This window comes from Geotrypetes seraphini, chromosome 19, assembly GCF_902459505.1.
Source record: "Geotrypetes seraphini chromosome 19, aGeoSer1.1, whole genome shotgun sequence".
Taxonomy (NCBI): domain Eukaryota; kingdom Metazoa; phylum Chordata; class Amphibia; order Gymnophiona; family Dermophiidae; genus Geotrypetes; species Geotrypetes seraphini.
Genome location: NC_047102.1, coordinates 36,239,793 through 36,259,133, shown reverse-complemented (window position 1 = coordinate 36,259,133; position 19,341 = coordinate 36,239,793). Strand labels below are relative to the sequence as shown.

The following is a 19,341-nucleotide window of genomic DNA, read 5'->3' as shown; positions in this document are numbered from 1 at the left end:
CCCCCCCCCCCCCATTTTAAGACAGCTCAGAAACATAATTGCGATCATGCCTACGGTACTGAACAGGCTGTTCTAGAAGGCACTTTGGCCCGGATTCTCTAAACGGTGCCGTTGTCAGCAGCCGCTTTAAAAGCAGCCACTGATCGTGTTTCAATGTGCCATTTAGAGAATCGTGCCTCCAGCAAAAGTTGGCACCAGAAATGTAGGCCGGGGTTTGCAAGGCCTACCTTTCTGGTGCCTACCTTTAACTTGAATTGCACCTACAGTGGCGTTAGGTCTCATAAAGCAACTATGTAGGTAGCACCAGTAGGCGCCTTGAAACTTGTTTTAAAAGGTCTTTTAAACTGCATTTTGCACTTAACTTAGGTGCTGGTAGGGGGCCTACCAGCGCCATTTATAGAATATGGGCCATAACGTTTTCCAAGGAGTGAAACGATCTATTGTTTGGGAGGCAATTATCAAGATTTTAAGTGAAATGTCACTTGTTTTGCATTTTCCTGACATATCCTGGTATCCTGATATTCCACATCTACCTATGGATTCAAACTGACAGCAGGAAAATTCATCTGGCCACAAAGATCAGCATTATACAGTATAATCTTGTTATAACGGACTTCAAGGGACCTGGAAAAATGGTCTGTTATATCTTTCCAGAGTTGCATTTTTTAAAAACTTTATTTAGGTCAACTTGAATCAACGTACAATCGATGAACAAGCACAAGCATATCAGCAACATCAAGAACAAAACTCAGCAAAACATTGGTATGGCACGAAACGATTGCAAAACCAGAACACTAAAAGATGTTCTAAAGCATTGTCATACTGTACTGGAAAGACAAACACTGTCATTTTCTTCTGGGCTGCATTTTGATACTATATCACTGGCATGTCTGTTATAGCCGAACAAAACTACAGCTAAAAGCGGCTCTGGGGACCAAATTGGTTGTCTGTTATATCTGAAAGTCCATTATACGCGAGTCTGCTATATGCAATGATTTTCTGCATATTTATAAAGGCGCTTGGCCAGAACCAGCGGACCTCGTCTGCTATAGATGAGGTTCCGCTATAAGCGAGTCCATTATAATGCGATTATACTGTAGATAATTATGGATTTTATAGTGTTAAACATATATAGAGACCGATTCCATAAGCTTTTGTGTTCTTTTACTTTTTTTCTATTTATTTTAGATTTAATTACTTACCTTTTCCAAGGCCAAGTCAAGGCTATTTACATATTTACTCTAGATACAGTTAGTTTCTGCCCTAGGGCACTTACAGTCTAAGAGACGAACCTGAAAGCGTGGAAAGTGAAGTGATTCACCCAATGCCATGAGGAGCGTCAGTGGGAGAAGCAGAAACTGAACCCTGATTTTCGGTGGCATTAGTTAAAATTAAGAGACCTCCTTCCTCCCAACACCCTCTTCCAACAATCAGCCCCAGCCCCTGCTCCAAAACCCAGACGCAAACATTATTTACTTTTCAAAAATTGTTGCACTTCTTCCCTTCTGTGACAACTTTCTGTGCCCTGCCTCTGGCAACAAGAAAAGCACATGAGCCCCTCACCTACTACTATTATTAATTATTTTTATAGTGCTATCAGATGCACACAGCGCTGCACAGAGTCAGAAAGAGTAAGAAAACAGTCCCTGCTCGAAAGAGCTTACAATCTAAATAGGCAAGACAGACAAAAAGGATGTCAAGGATACAGTTAAGGGGAAGGGTTATTCAGCAGGCTGGGTTGAAGGGGAAAAGAATAGGGTTAAGGATTGAAAACTATATCAAAAAGGTGGGTTTTCAGTCTGCTTTTAAACAAGGAAAGGGAAGGGGCTTCTGCTAGGTTAAAGTCTCGTGCAGCTGTTATTGCCAGACTTCAGCCTAGCAGAGGGATGTGAGGTGCTTATGTACTTCTCCAGCTTGCGATGACAGGGCAGAGAGTGCTGTAATTGAGGGAAATGGCACGGCAGGATTTTGCAAAGTAAGTTATGCTCTGCTGGTGCCCTGCCATACTTCATAATAATAATAAGAGTTTATATACCGCAGTTCTATGCGGTTTACAATGGTTAAAAGATGTTATAAATTAATTAGAATTAACAAGGTTAGAAGCTAGTTATTAACATCGCTAGAGATCAGTTATTGTGGAGTAGGATTGTACAGGTTAGTTGCTTAAATACTTCAGGAACAGGTATGTTTTTAGGTGTTTCCTAAATTCCCCATAAGTAGTAGGCCTGAGCAATTGTTCCAGATCTTTGCCCCATAATGTGAGAGAAGATGTTGATGGTGTTTTTTAAATTTACATCCTTTAACCGGTGGGGAAACAAAATTCAAGTGTGAGCTTCTCTTATGTCTGTTGTTTCAGAAAGAGAAGAGGTCAGTTATATATTTAGGGGCTAAACCGAATAGTGCCTTAAAGCAAAAGCATCCGAACTTAAACTTCACGCGTGTCTCCATCGGTAGCCAATGTAGAAGTCGGTAGGAAGGTGTTACATAATCAAAGTTCTTCAACCCTAAAATTAGCTTGACTGCCGCATTTTGCACCAATTGTAATTGCCAGATAGGCGATATTGCAATAATCTAGTTGACTCAGTATTAGGGATTGTACTAGGATTCTAAATGATGAAACAACAAAATATGCTCTAATGCAGTGGTTCCCAATCCTGTCCTGGAGGAACACCAGGCCAATTGGGTTTTCAGGCTAGCCCTAATGAATATGCATGAAGCAAATTTGCATGCCTATCACTTCCATCCTATGCAAATCTCTCTCATGCATATTCATTAGGGCTAGCCTGAAAACCCGATTGGCCTGGTGGTCCTCCAGGACAGGGTTGGGAATCACTGCTCTAATGGACCGAAGCTTCCAGAGAGTAAAAAACCCTTTCTAACTAAGGAGTCCACCTGGTCTTTCATGGTTAGACTCTGGTCCAATGTTACACCCAATATCTTCATAGTGGGTTGGATGGGATAACTACATTTACTGATGCACAGTGATGTTTTAGTGTCAAATGGGTGTGGCGAAGCTACAAAAAATTTTGTTTTTTCTGAATTAAGCTTTAGGATTTACCTCACCGCTGGCATTCCTGGTGCTCTGTCCACTGCTTTAACCACTAGCTTATCCCTCTATGTTTGTATGCTCTGTGGTTTAAGATATTATTGCACAGATTTTAACTAAAGGGTGCAATAGATTCAGTACAAGGAAACTGATATTTGATATGTATGCTGGATTGTTCTAAGTAAAAATAAACAAATCGGATAAATGGCTCTGAAAGCTCTCAGGAAATATCTATGACAGTTAAGTACTTAAAAGATTCAAGCCTCAATAGTAATGGATTTTATTTTTGTCTGCTGTTTCTACTGTGTTGTAATCTTTTTCTCCCCCAGATTTTAGATTCAGTGTTTTAATCCCCATTACTCCCACCACAACCCTGTCTCTAAATCCAGTGTCCAACCTCTCACTATTAACTCCATGAATATGAGTTCTTCAGCTGCACTGTTAAGTACTGAATAGAGGGTCTAAGCTAGAGAGTTGCATAGGGACAGAAATTCCACCCGTCCCCATCCATCCCCACCAGAATTCTGCCCATCCCCGCCCATTCCTGCCAGAATCTCCTCCATCCCCCCTCGTTCCCGGGAGGAATTCCCTCCTTCTGATTTTAGTTTCAATTGAGCTTTACAGAAAATTCAAAACAAAGTGAGACATCTGCCGGAACAGGCATAAAACCAATACTCCTTCTCTCTCCCTCTCCCTAGTCCGATGGGGTTGGCTTATCAACAAATTTTTGTTCTCAAACAAAGGTAGAGAAGCTTCATGATACACACACAAAAGTGTTATCCTAAATATAGGCTCAAGCTCTGCTCAGTGCTAGAAACCTGGTTAAAGGATATGCAGAGGAAGCTCAAGGATCTCCCATATGAAGAACGTCTAAGCAGGCTGCAGTTCTATTCTCTCGAGGAACGCAGAGAGAGGGGAGACATGATAGAGACGTTCAAATATCTTACAGGCCGAGCTGAGGTGGAGGAAGATATCTTTTTCCTTACAGGTCCCATGGCAACAAGAGGGCATCCGCTCAAACTCAAGGATGGGAGACTTCATGGTGACCATCAGGAAGTACTTCTTCACCAAAAGGGTGGTTGATCGTTGGAATGGTCGATGGGATAAACATGTGGGTTCCCTCTGGGGAAATGCTTAGGGGAGGGTTCTTTGAGTGGACATACTTGTTGGGCTGTCGGCCCTTTTCTGCCATCATACTCTATGTAATCTATTAGATGAGGGAAAGGGATTGGGACTCGTATATTGTCTTTTTGTAGTTTAACAACCACACTCAAAGCAGTTTACATAAAGGTACTTCAACCATGTTTTCTATCTGTCCCAGTAGGGTCACAATCTATCTAATGTACCTGAGGCAACGTAGGATTAAGTGACTTGCCCAGGGTCACAGAGAACAGCACAGGATTTGAACCCACAAACTCAGGGTGCCGAGGCTGTAGCTCTAACCACTACACCACACTCTCATGGAAACTTGGAAGAAGAGGAAATAAAAAGCAATACGTACTTGCTAAAGGAACTGGACAAACTGAGATGGGAGCTAACCTATCAGTGCTGGACTGTCATAAGTCTGGACAGGGCCAGCATCAGGAGGGTACAAATAGGGCAACTGGCCTGAGCCCCCTTACACAACAAGCCATAGAAACATAGAAATAGATGGCAGATAAGGGCCCACGGCCCATCTAGTCTGCCCACCTTAATGTCCCTCCCCTACCTTTGCCCTGTGAATAGATCCCATGTGCCGATCCCATTTGGCCTTAAAATCAGGCACGCTGCTGGCCTCAATCACCTGTAGTGGAAGACTATTCCAGCGATCAACTTGTGTAACACTTGACTGCAACAATCAAAGTGAAATATTTATTATATATGTGAAACCCTCAGATTCCTGCACTGTTCAATAATAGCATTGAAACAGCTGTTAGCAGGTGTACAGTGTTTCTTTCGTCGGGTTTACACACAAGTTTTTGTTTATGGTGCAGCTATAAAATATAAATAACTCAACAAATAAATCAATAAATAAATAGCGACACTTATCTTTTTCTGGGTCGCTATATGTGTAGCAATAATGCCTGGCCTGAGAACCAAAAATGGCCCGACGGGACCCGTTTCGCTGTCAAAACATTCAGGCTGTGGAAAAGATTAAAAACATATGGTATTACTTACTGTTCTAAGGTTAACAGCCAAGTAAAACAAATGTTAATTTATATATAGGTACTCACTGTGAACAGCTCGATTTGCGGTTAGCTAATCGGAAAAATGGCGCCGGCAAACTGCCAAATTTGCGCATGCTCTAAATAGACTGAATTTCATGACATCACTATTTGGTCACTGCCCTGCTCTATAATTGGTGTGTAAGAAAGAATCACATATTTACATGTAAGTTAATGTGGAATGCAAATGGTTAGAGAAAACAATTTGTTAGAAAAATGCATGCCAATCGATCATACTGTTGAGGCCCGCTGGTTTGAGTGTGTTTAAGGTAAAAATCCACCGGCACTCTTTTTGGTGAAGTTGTCTCTGTCTGTCGCCACCTCTCATAGAGTGCTCCATTCTATCTATGCAAAAACATTTAAGATATGTGAACCTATGCTGAAATTGGACACAATGTTCAACCAATGGAGCTGTCAATTTTTCATGCTTTAAGTTTGATTTATGTTCAGCTAATCTAATACGGAATGATCGGGTTGACATCCCGATATACCATTTTGAACAAGGGCAAACTATTGCATGTCAAAAATTGGCGTATGAGAAATTTCTTCCCATTCACTGGATTCGTGAATTCTTTTGTAGATACTGTTACATCACAAAAGCTACATTTCCCGCATCTAAAAAACCCTTTGGGTAATAACTTCTCTTCTTTCAAATGTTTCTGAATTGTCATTGCATGACATAAAAGGTCTTTGAGATTTTTGTCCCGGGTAAATGCTATTCTTAAGTCTGTATCTAGGAATAAAGGATGAGATTGAATAATTTTCCAATTATCTCTAATGATCTTTGCTGGAATATTACCTGAAATAGAATAGCGTAACACACAAGTGAAAATCTTTTCTTCTGAAGTGGTTTTGTTGTCTTCTCGGGACTGTAATAAACAATCTCGATTGTGATATCGGGCTCTTTTTAGAGACTGTTTGAGAATCTTATCAGGATATCCTCTTTCTCTGAGTTTGTTCTTCAATCTATTAACTTGCTTTTTGAAAGTGCTTAAAGAAGAACAATTGCGTCTCAAACGCAAAAACTGAGAGAACGGTAAATTCTTCCTTAAACTTAAAGGATGACAACTTTTGAAATCTAAAAAGGTATTGCGGTCAGTAGTTTTAATGTGTGTGTCGAAATCAAAGCGGTCTGTTTCTTGAATGATTATCAAATCTAAAAACGTTATTTTCTAAACTGCATATTCCATTGAAAACTGAGGCCCTGATTCTCCAAAAGTGCGTCCCGATTTTAGGCAGCTGTAGACGTCCTACAGCTGTCTAATCAGCCAATCGGGATGCACGTTTTTTTTAAAAAAAATGCTCCCCAGGCAGGCCTGAAGGCGCCTCCGGGAGCCTAGGGAGACCCGCAAGATGCCTAAGCTCGCCTACAGGCCTTAGGCGAACTTAGGCGGCCCTACGCGTCTCCCTAGTAGAGGAAGAGACGCTTAAAATGTAGGCCAGCAAAATGCTGGTCTACATTGTAAGTAGACGCGGCCGCTATACTGATCGCGGCAAGGGATCTCCCTGCTGCAATAAAGTATAGCGGCCGCGGCCGCCTGTCCCATCACCGACAGGAGGATGCCTAACTCCTCCTGTCGGAACCCCGAACCCCGGAACCCCCCCCCCCCCCCCAAACTCATAATCGCCGACAGGAGGATGCCCAACTCCTCCTGTCGGAACCCCGGAACCCCCTCCCCCCCCCCCAAACTCGTAATCGCCGACAGGAGGATGGCCAACTCCTCCTGTCGGAACCCCGGAACACCCTCCTCCCCCCAAACTCATAATCGCCGACAGGAGGATGCCCAACTCCTCCTGTCGGAACCCCGGAACCCCCTGCCCCCCCAAACTCGTAATCGACGACAGGAGGATGCCCAAGCTGAACAAGATGTAGCCTACTATGGTGAGCTTTGGGGCTTCTTGCTACATTTCTGTCCTGACCCCCAGCATATTTAACCCTAACCATGAGTCTGGAATAGAACCAGAAGATACAAACTCAGATATTGGTTAAATAAAACAATACTGAATACTAGAGATAATATAAAACTGTGTATAAGCAGGGATTTATAGAAGAGGACACCAAACAGACCTTAGTCCAAGCCCTGGCCAAAGTAGTGAAAAATCATGAGAATAAAAAAGACAGTATAAGCCACTACAGGTGAAAAGCAAGGACCAAGGCAAATCCAAGAAAGAGGCAGAGCTGGAAAACTCTTACCTTCATTGGTTGCCTCTGCTTCAGGGTCTTCAGTTGCTCACCTGCCACAGTCAGTTCTTGCCCACGTTCCCCCAAGTTTCAGGCAGTTTCAGCTGCCTCCTCTCTGCCATGCTCAGAATCAATATTTATAGCATAGGTAACCTGATATTATCAAGAGATCATCCCCAGTGTTGGAACAATGGTCCTGCTTTCCTTATGGAAATCGATGAGGTATGGGAAAGGCTGAAACAACAGCTCTGAATAAATGAAGCCAATCCTCCAGTGTCACTTGTCCATCTGAGGAAAGTCAGTTGGCTGAAATGGTGAATGCTTTCTCGTCTCCAGGCAACAATCTCTGTCATAGATGACAGAACACGTCAGGGATACCCTCCTGAACTGTGACATCACCAGATCTTGATGCCATAGCAACATAATACAATATGCATCCAGATTTATTGGTTACATGGTAATAGATACAGGGGCTATATTAGCCAAGTTTGAAACTTGAAGGCATTACCATCAATCTTCAAGGCTTCAACCAAGTGCTGTCTATTTGTATGACTTTAATATTATTCAGAATTTAATAATCTTTTTAAAAAATCTGTATAAAGTGGAAGTGAATCTCACACATTCACCCACCTCATGCAAAGAGCCAAAATGGTTGAACAACATAAAAGGATTTTAAAATCCATCCAATCTGCTCCATTAACTTTCTGGTGCAATGCAAATGAACCAGGGAGGGGAGATATGATAAAAGATGTTTAAATACCTACCTAATATAAATGTGCATGAGTCGAGTCTCTTTCATTTGAAAGGAAACTCTGCAATGAGAGGGCATAGGATGAAGTTAAGAGGTGATAGTCTCCGGAGTAATCTCAGGAAGATGCATAAAACAGTCTCCCAGAAGAGGTGGTGGAGACAGACTGTGTCTGAATTCAAAAGGGCCTGGGATGGCACGTGGGATCTCTCATAGAGAGAAAGAGATAATGGTTACTGCGGATGGGCAGACTAGATGGGCCATTTGGCCTTTATCTGCCATCATGTTTCTTTGTTAACCAATAGAAACATGGCTTTGCGCATGTGTGAAAGTCACTCTCACAGCGATCAATTAGATGGGAGAGACAAGGATTACGATAAACTTCCATGTGAATCATTTGCATTAAAAATTTTTAATGCATCAATAGCTCTTTTAAAATCAGCCAAAAATTGGATTGGAGCAGACCCACACAGTCTTACTGATCCTGTTTAGTGCATCTAGCTCATGGTGTGGCAGACATAGGGCTATATTCACTAACCTGCCGATCGTGGCCGATCCACGGCAGGCCGACTGATCCACAATGGGTCAGTATGTAAATGGGAGCGATCGGAGGAACGCCCCCCTCCGACCACATGGATCGCTAGTGAGCGATCCTGAAGCATGCGCAGGCCATCTTCTATGCCTGTAGATGGTCTGCACATGTTTAAAAAAGCAGCAATTTTTTTACTTTTAACTTCATTTTGAGCCCGTGGTTTTCACCTGCTTTAAACCCGCGGGTTAAAACCATGGGCTTGCACTGCAGGGAAGGGCAGGATAGTCGGGGCAGAGAGCAGGGTGGAAGAAGGCAGGGCAGTAGGAAAGGACCTGAGCAACTGGTCCTCAGCAGTCGCTTATTTTGGATCGGTCAGCCCAGTCGGTGTCCCACTTTTTTTTTAGTGAATTGCTGCCTGCCTATATTTGAATGCCGTTCCCCCCTCATTTGCATGCGCAGATCGGAGGATGATCGGGACAGAGGTTAGTGAATCGGATCAAAAGAAAATCGGTTCGCAAAGGGGTCGCTAAGTGGTCGGGACTTGATCGTTAGGCTTAGTGAATCTAGCCTACAGTATGGTAAATAGTATAGAAAGACAGGGTTAATTCAATAAAAAGGTATCACCTTATTTTCCTTTTGTTTTCAGTTTTATAAGAATCCTTTCATGCCACCCCACCCTATTGCCTGTGGCTGAGCTTCCTTTCTGCTCCCCAGAGAAGAGATTACAGGTATTGCTGATCAGAAATCAGCCATGCAAAAAAATCTCTTTATCCAAGAAAAATGCCCTTCTCCAATACACTGAATGTGAAGGAACATCAGGACAAGAAGTCCGATGTTCATCGCACATCTACCGAGAGTTTAAAAGAATCCGAAAATATGCTTCATTAGTACTGCTGCTTTTAATTCCTAGGCTAAATTCAGTTTAACCCTAATTAAGAATTTGCTCTTTCAAATGGTGGCAGGGCTACTGATCTGGATTAACAGGTTTCACAGGAAAGCTAGTTGGGCTTGGCCCTGCCCCAGCTCTAACATGATCAAGCATTGTCAACTGTCCAAAATTCAAAAGAAAGAGCTTGCTCCAAATCATGGAATCCTTCTGGTAAAATAAATTATGTGAAATATAATTGTATTTAAAAAAATATATGAAAGCGTTTTAAATCAAAAAAGTGCTTATCTTTACAGAAATGTTGTTTAGTCGCACAGGGTAATAATTCTCTGTAGGTTGGCAAGTGTTAGATGTTGGGAATCTTACCGATAACGCTTCTGCTATGCTGTGCAATCTGTTGTGACCCCTGATGCAGGCAATCGTATGCTGAAACACCGCTGTGTCGGGTTTTCGCTACCAGTTACTCGTTGTGATACTCCAGTGGCCATTTCCAGGCTTTGTGTTTCTGCTGTTCCTGTACGTGAGGCCAGTTTATCCTTCTTTTTTTGCTACTAAAATTATTGGGATTAAGACAAACCTAAATCTACTAATAATGGAAAGAGAAACATATCATTGTATCGCACTGCTGACACTTAGGGGTTAAAATTCAGCCAGCGGTTATCAGAATTTCTACACGAATGTGCCATTATTCTAATCTAAATCATTTACACAAATAATTGTCACATAAACGTTAGTGCCTGTTTTATTGAATTACCCCCAAATAGCCTGTTTCTATGTCATATAAAAAAAACTGGCACTCGGACCCGGATTCTTGAACTGGCGCTGATGTTAGCGGACACCTTAAAAGAGGCCGCCGATTGCGTGTCCATCTTGCATCGGCGCCGGTTTTGTAATCATGCTGACGCCGAAAGGTAGGCACCGGAAATGTAGGCCAGGCCTACATTTCTGGCGCCTATCCTTGCGTGAATTGCGCCCACGTAGGCACTTTCTGGTATTGGCCACGCCTACTTTGGCATCGGCAGCCTAAAGCGCCTACATAGGTGATATACAATACAATTTTTGTTTGTATACCGTCAATACCTCTTCGAAGTTCACAGTGGTTCACAAACAATTAAATATCTAATATTAAGTGCTTTGAACTTCCCTATCTGCCCAAAAGGCTCACAATCTAGTCTGAATAAATAATAATCATAAGAACCGTGAAGTTCTATGCGGTTTACAATGGTTAAAAGATGTTACAAATTACGTAGAATTAACAAAGTTAGAAGCTAGTTATTAACAGCGCTAGAGATCAGTTATTGTGGAGTAGGATTGTACAGGTTAGTTGCCTAAATGCTTCAGGAACAGATATGTTTTGAGGTGTTTCTTAAATTCCTAAATAAACTTCCTACATAAACAATTACTTACAAGCTAAAGATATAACAAAGGTAAAAAAGAGACCGAAATTCATACTCAGAAGGGTTAAAATGAAAACCAAAATAGCAAAGCGTTAATCCAAAACAAAGTAAATAAAAAGAAAATAAGACAAGACCCTGTTAGATTAAACGACCCGCATTTCAAACAGTACAGGTCTATGTCACTGAACCAGGCGAGATTATCTTCTTAGCGGCTGAGAGCTGGATGTCAGCCAAGGGCACGAGGCAAAATTGGCCCTCCTTGCCAGTTCAAGGAAGCACTCATCTCCCTCCTCAAGAATCTCACCATATACTTCAGACTTTGCAAGAAGTAGAAAAACTGCCCCCAGAGTGGATACCACGGATTTGGCTTAAACTCAAGTAAATGGAGGGAAAGGCTTAATGATGATGAACAGCATAACAGCATCATTATATATTTCATCAGAACTTTGGGAGCAGCAATGGGCAGAGCTTTGAAACATTTCTCACACTCTTTTCACTTCAGGAATTCATTGCTCATCAGAGAGGACAGGAATGGTTAGTTTTAGGTGTTAACTAGATTACTTACATTTTTAAAAATCATGTGCTTTTGCCTCAAATTTGAGAAGCTGGAACTATGCCAGGGATTCACTTATCCGGACATAAAAGAGCTGGGGTTTTGTTTCCACACAACGGATGAAGCGCGATAACAAGCAGGGTGTACTGGAGAAGCGCAGAGGAAGGTAGCCCTGGCTGACACACCCATGGAGCACTGTTAGAGGGCACAAGGATTGGCACTTTACCACTTGTGATTCAGCCTTACCTGCCAACAGGTGTCTTCCCTGGAACAGGTTTATTGCATGACACACGAGTCCTTGCACAGGAAGTTGAGATGAGAAAGACATTATACGCACATGCACACATGGAAAGATTAAATGCTTTTCTTTTACACACGTGTTTAAGACAACAGCCTTGATTTGGATTTAGCTCTCATCTTTTTTTCAGTAGTGGCGTAGCAAGGGTGACAGGTATCTGGGGCGGTGGTGCCCCTTCTCCGCCCTCTACTCTGCCCCCATCCGCTCCTCCCCCAACCTGCTGCTCGCGTCGGCTCTTCCTCTGACATCATTTCCTGGGCCTAGCCAATATAGGAGCCTAATTTGGCAGATGTGAATCTACGACAGGTGCCTAATGTAACGTGCACAGTTGAACGTGGCCATGAGTTCATGGCGGATCAAAATAAATTAATCTACTGGACCGCAAATCATAACGCGCTTCAAGATAGAAATTTCGTACATACAAATGTTTTTAAAAGCTTCCTAAAAAGCGTATAACAAACTTCTGATCTAATTAAAAACGGTAAATCATTCCAGATTAGAAGTGTCTGATAATAAAAAGATGCATTCCATGGCGTAAGTGACCTAATTTGTTTGGGGGAGGGAAACTACTTCCCTAAAGCATGTCCTGATCTACCTACTGTTAAGGAGACTAATTCCAGCAGATGCAATAGCCCTTGGCCGTATAAAATATTCACAACCGTCACACAAAGCTTAACATTTATCCTTGCGTGTATTAGCAACCAATGTAATTTGATAATATATGATGCAATTCTGTCAGAGAGATCGAAAAGATCAGCTTAACTGCAGTATTCTGTGCTGTCTGTAGTCTTTTCAACAGCCCCAGGTATATTATATTACAATCCAATAATCCATCAAAGAAAGTATAAGTGATTGAACTATAACTGGAAACACTACCGTATCAAAATATTGACGTGCTGCCCGCAATTTCCTTAAAAGACCTAAAGCTTTCCAACTAATCAATTTAATCTATAGTCAATAAATTATCCAATTGAACTCCCAGAACTCTAATTTGCATAATTATTCTGACATAAATTGAATGGGCCTAAATGTTAGAATGCTTAGTTCCCAAGTTTTATTAAAATTTGATAGCCCAATCACAAAATATCTAAGTGGCTTACAATATAATTATAAAAAATGAGCAGCGTATATAAACTTAACATGAATGTGCAGGAAACACATAAGGCGATGGAAGGCCTTAAAGCTCAGTCTGACTAGCTGAGTTCAACTAAGCGTGATTTTATAATGCGTGCCTAACTGTTATAGAATTGCACTGGCCCCTATTTTTTTATGTGACATAACATAGGGCCTGATTCACTAACCTGACCGATTGCGACCGACCTGTGTCCAATCCAGGAAGGGCCAATCGATTCAGGAAGGAAGAATATTCAATTGGGGGGTGATCGGAGGAGGCACGCCCCCATCCGAGGACACGGATCGCTAGGTAGTGATCCCCACGCAGGCGCAGACCATCTACTTTGCCTGTAGATGGTCTGCGCATGTGTTTGCTGTCTGTTTTTGCTGGCCCCGACTCTCCTGCTCTCCCAGGGAAGGGTGATTCCCGGCGGCAGCAGCCTCTTTCCCTTCGCTGACTCCACACACAACAAAAGGGGGTCCAGATTTTCTGAACGGAAAATCTGGTAACCCTATGTATGCAGTGCAATGGTCCATCCGGTCTGCTCAAAAGCTACCTGCATTATAAATCATGAGTTAGTTAAATTGTCTTTTTTCTTTGATATCTCGGGGCCATAGACCGTAAAGTCCACCTGATACTGTCCTTAGGTTTCAACTACTGAAGTTGCCATCAAAGCACACTCTACCCTATCCAACCCTTGAGAAAAGGAGACTGCGAGGGGATATGATCGAGACTTTCAAAATACTGAATCGACAAAATAGAGCAGGAAAAAAAGTTATTTACAATGTCCAATGTGACACGGACAAGAGGACATGGACTGAAGCTAAGGGGGGACAAGTCCAGGACAAATATCAGGAAGTTCTGCTTCACGCAACGAGTGGTGGACACCTGGAATGCTCTCCCAGTGGAGGTTATTGCGGAATCCACCTTTCTAGGATTTAAAAGCAAACTAGATGCACATCTCCTTACGAGAGGCATTGAGGGATATGGGGGACTAAAATTACGCCAGGTGTACACCTGGCTGGGCCTCCGCGTGTGCGGATTGCCGAAGGTCTGATCCGGAGATGGCAGTTCTTATGTTCAACCATCTTGTTATTTGCGATACATCCAGTCTGCCTAACCTGATTTAATTTAAATTTTTTTCTTCTTAGCTATTTCTGGGCAAGAATCGAAAGCTCTGATTAGAGATCCTCTGTGTTGTTCATGCCACGCTTTTTTGAATTCCGGCACCATTTTCCTCTCCACCATCTCCCTCTGGAGGGCATTCCAGGCATCAACCAACCTCTCTGTGAAAAGGAATTCCCTAACATTACTCCTAAGTCTACCTCCCCGCAACTCCAATGCATGCCCTCTAGTTTTTCAATTTTCCCTTCTCTGGAAAAAGATTTGGTTCTACAGTATATTAATATCTTTCAAATATTTAAACACCCATATCATATTTTCCCTGTCCCTCCGCTAGAGTAAAAATTGTAAATATAAACGTTGTAAATAGTTAAAGTAGGGGTTCATTCACATCAAAAAGTATATAATAACAAGTACAGGACAGTTGACAAAATCATAAATAAACGGAGAAAAATAAACCTCAATTGTGGGTCGCCGGGACTACACAAGTACCCAAAGCTCACCACCTCATCACGGGTTTATAAAAAAACTCCGTACAATTATAAGTTGCTTTCACACTTCAACATCTCTTTAGAAGAATAGTTTTCAAAAAATTCTCAAAGGATTTGAATTTCAACGTCCATAAATTTTCTATAATTAGGTGAAACAGTCCCAAAACACTCATCTGAAGGAGAATCTTCGTCCCGATAGAAAAGATCTTCTATTTCGCCTGAAAGCAGGCTACTTCAGGGGATTCGTTTACACACGGTTATCTCCACGCTTTCAGCTGCATAGCGGGAGGCCTGCTTCTCTCAAAATGGACCTCAGACCGAGATACGCGCCCGACTCGTTTAAAAACAGAACAGAGTCGGGCGTCCTTTGAGAATCCTTTGAGAATTTTTTGAAAACTATTCTTCTAAAGAGATGTTGAAGTGTGAAAGCAACTTATAATTGTACGGAGTTTTTTTATAAACCCGTGATGAGGTGGTGAGCTTTGGGTACTTGTGTAGTCCTGGCGACCCACAATTGAGGTTTATTTTTCTCCGTTTATTTATGATTTTGTCAACTGTCCTGTACTTGTTATTATATACTTTTTGGTGTGAATGAACCCCTACTTTAACTATTTACAACGTTTATATTTACAATTTTTTCTTCACGGAATACGATTGTACCTTCATTATATTTAGTTGATATAACCTCCGCTAGAGTACACATATATATTCAGGTCTTATGTTTGACTTATTCTTGCTGTACACCGCCTTCAAAAAGGCAGTAAATAAATCCTAATCAATCCTCTTCTTTTCATTAGGTAGGGAAAATTCTCTAAAGTTAATATGAAGAAAGGGAGACCTCAGCCATGCTTCACAAGAGGGAAGGGACCGTGGCCACCCTGTAGAAGGATTTTCTCTTTTTTTTAGTTCAATCTGTTTATTAAATATTTCATATATACAAAGAACAGTAAACAGAACTCAGAATTGCCATCAAATTACTATTGATTTGCAGCCCCATCTGATGGGCAGAGAAATTAAATGCCTTGTGCTGCCCAGAAGAGGAGTAAAAGCTGAAAATTATTCCACGGTCATAAAATACAGTAACTAGATTAGAGACATCTGAAATTACTGCCTCAGGGAAATATTGTGACCTTTTTAATAGTATAAGGATGGCAACTGCTTTCCTAGGACGGTGCCACCCTCACAGTGAGGTTAATTCCAGAGAAACTGCCTTAGCCTGTCTGATGGATGGCATAATAATTATTTGCAACTAAAGTACGCAGAAAGCTGACACCTCTCTAAATAAAGCCCTAAACATGTACCAGCAAATAAACCAATAGATGAAAAATGAGTTCTGGCGATTGGGAACAAAAACAACTATTTCAGACTAACTTATCATCTTTCAAAACTCAATCATGGATAGAAGATACAATTTAAAGCAGCAAAGACATCTCATTATCCTTTTCAAAATATGCAGAATTTCCTTAAAGACTTTCAGTGTTGCCGCAGGGCCTGTGCTATTCCCCAGACCCCGCCCAAATCTCCGCCCCAATAATACTACTAATTGTAATGCCATTTTTTCCATTCATTTTTCATATATATATATACACACACACAATATAATCTTATTAGCAACATATAATGGTTAACCACAAAATTAAACTACACAAAGCACACCATATGTATGCTTCTCAACATTCATTCCTACCAGAACACAGATAACCCTTATGCAAATTTGAAACCACAAACTAAAAGTACTAATATATATGGTTCATAGACAATTGCGCATCTTGCGCTGAGTTGTCGCTGCGCTCAATTGTCTTGCGCAGAGATATCGTTGCGCGCAATTGTCATTGAGCGCCATTGTCTTAGCGCTGAGCTGTCTGCGCGATTTTGTCCGCGCGCGATTGTCTTGCGCGCTTTTGACCTGTCACCAATATATATAAACAAAATCCTAAGATTCAAGACTCTGCATGCAATACAACCCCAAAGAAACAGAAACAAATGCATTTCTTCCTTAACAGTGCAAAATATATTACATTACATTGGTTCTTAAATACCGCAGTGACCTCGAGGTTCTGTGTGGTTTACAGGTCAAGAGTTACTAACAGCGTAGCAGATCACAATCAATCATAAAATTTAACAGCAAATACATTTCCAACAATTTTAAGAGCCAAAATTAGCCATGATATTTCCCACAAAGATATGTTTTTTCAACATTTTTCTAAAGGCTGAATAAGATGTAAAAATTGGTATATGAATACCAATTTCTTTCTCCCCTAGAGCTGCCGGAAAAGCCAACATTTTACCAAAGAAACATTTACTGATGGAAAATCAAAGAGGTGTACTATACGTAAATGCGTCCTATCAGCAAATTTGATATACAGCTGATGTCATTTCTCAAAACTGACACAATTCAATCATTAAATTGAAAAGAAAATCATTTCCCCTACCTTTGTTGCCTGGCGACTTTGGTCTTCAAACCATCTCTTCCTTGTCTGTGCTCTTAACTGTGTATCCAGGGCCACCTTGTCCATTTGCTGTTTTGCTTTCCTTCACTTTCTGCCATCCATCCAGCTGCATCTGGGGTTATTTCTTGTGTATGGACAGGTCTTTGGGCAGCTGGGCTTGCCCTAGGCTCCAAATGCTCACATGGCCCATAGGCAGATGACTTGAAAGGTCTGCTAGGTGATACACAGCAACTTCTGGAGGTCCTTGAGAGACGTAGGCGGTGGCCTTGCTCTCTTGCCTTTGCAGAGAGGAGAGAAACCACAGGATCTCTGACTGCTATCAGCCTTGCATGGGCCTGAGCCCATGGTTCTCCTCTTTTGGGTCGCCTGGTGAGAAACTATTAATGCTCAGCCATTTCAGCCAGTGGAAATTGGGCGCTTCTGGAGCTTTTCAGCGAAGCCGGCCCGAATCGGACCCCATTTCCCAATTCCATTTTAATTGTCTTTTACAATCTTTTTATATTGTACACCGTTTAGATCAGGGGTGTCTAACCTGCGGCCCCGGTCGAGGGCGATGCAGTGTTTTCCTCTGCTGCTGGCTCCCTCCGCCCCCAGAAACATTTTTGGGGGCCAATGTGGCCATCCCTGGTTTAGATACTTGTTTTGATAGACGGTGTATCAAAAATAAACAAACTTGAAGGCTGCCACAGAGTTTGAACTGGGCTCAGCACCATCTTGGTCATCCTGAGAAATCAGCATAAGCTTCCTGATTCGGTTTCTCCTGCAGCTGTGTGGCCCATAGTCCTGGGAGCAAAAGGCTGTTCCACCCTTTCTCCATAGCAGTTTTCCCACAGGTGGTCCCCGAGGAAGGTGGCTGCTCGCGCTCCTTCGAGCAAACCTTGACATCACGAGAGCATCGCACGAGGCCAACGGTTTGGTTTTCCAGGAGAGCTCGCGGGGACGCTGGGGCCGGGCCTCAGAACGTTCAGCTCCGCGCGTGCTCACGAGCGGAACCTGTCAGCGCCGGAGAGTACGTTCTGCCCAGCCAGCTCGCGCCTGCCCCGCTGCTAACGCGGGATCGAGCGGCTCGGCTCCCGGGAATTCTCGCGATGCGCGAGAATTCGCGGGAGCCAGTCCAAAGAAGCCCCTCAGCGCCCAGCAGAAGCGCGCTGGCCGCCGCTGAGCGGCGGAAAAAAACGCCATCCCACCGGCTTAGCAGCTGGGCTCCTGCCCTTGCTGCACCTCTGGACCACCAGGGCTGGTCAAAGCCAGTGCGAATTTTTGGGGAGACCCCTGTGCCCCCCGTCCTCCCCACCACCGTTCTGACGCCTATACAGGTCATGATCAAATGTCTTGTTCATTGAGTAAGAGTTACATTGTTGAAATATGTTAAATTCTAATAAAATATCAATAAATATAGACTCTAGATCTAAGGAATAGTTAAATATTGATGGAATAGATCGCTTTTGACTGTTCGCCTATAGCTCTTGCATATTTCGATTGAAGACACCACCAGTCTAAGTTCTTGGTGTACCCAAATAACTGATCCACACCCCTATACTATAAAGAGCACACCTGTTTTCTATAGCACACATCTGTGAAGGGGGTGGGGGCACAGATGGGTCAGGGGTTTAGGTCCAGTTTTATGCCAATGGGAGTAGGTTAGGCACAAGCAAATAAACCAGGGGACACATCATTTGGGAAGTGAACCTCCAATCCTCGAAACCAGCTGTAAATGCAGATGTGTAAAGTTAACCCTTGTGTGCGCACACAGCAGCAGTCTGTTTACAAATATACATGGGAAAAACAAAGAAGAAAATTGGGCAGTATATAAACGGTGCTGACGTCTTTACGTCGGCCATGTGTCTGTGCTGCTAGTTAAATACAGTATTTTTCTTCTTATTATTGTTTTGAGGGGAAATACACAACAGGGGATTAAAAAGGACTCCTCCCTTAATCCCTCTTGTAAAGGGCTGGCCGAATCAAGCACGCCTTCCCATCCCTAGGTGCGAAGGAGCAGCTGTAGATTCTGACACTGCCATATTGGGACATCCACAAGCACTTCTTTATGAAACAGGTAATGCGGGTGAAGATTTGGGGGCTGATCGAGCCACCTTACGCCTTTAAAATATACAGTAAAAAGGCTGTACACAAACTGTTATTCTGAACCCTTAGGGCCAGATTCTGTAAACATCACGTGCATCGGGCAACAGCTACAATAATAAGAAATTTATTCTTGTATACCGCCCATCATGGGCCGTATTGAGGTGGAGGATGATATTTTCTTTCTTAAAGGTCCCTCGGCCACAAGAGGGCATCCGCTGAAAATCAGGGGTGGG

The 19,341-nt window shown here is 42.5% G+C and overlaps 1 long non-coding RNA gene across 1 annotated transcript in view; it reads right to left on the bottom strand.

Annotated features, from left to right (window-relative positions):
• The window catches only part of LOC117352380, a 255,037-nt gene extending 237,010 nt beyond the window's left edge, over window positions 1-18,027 (bottom strand). The window contains exon 1 of the long non-coding RNA XR_004537669.1: window positions 17,006-18,027. This is a non-coding gene — a long non-coding RNA (uncharacterized LOC117352380). The remainder of the gene's footprint in view (window positions 1-17,005) is intronic.
• Window positions 18,028-19,341: the final 1,314 nt, after the last annotated feature.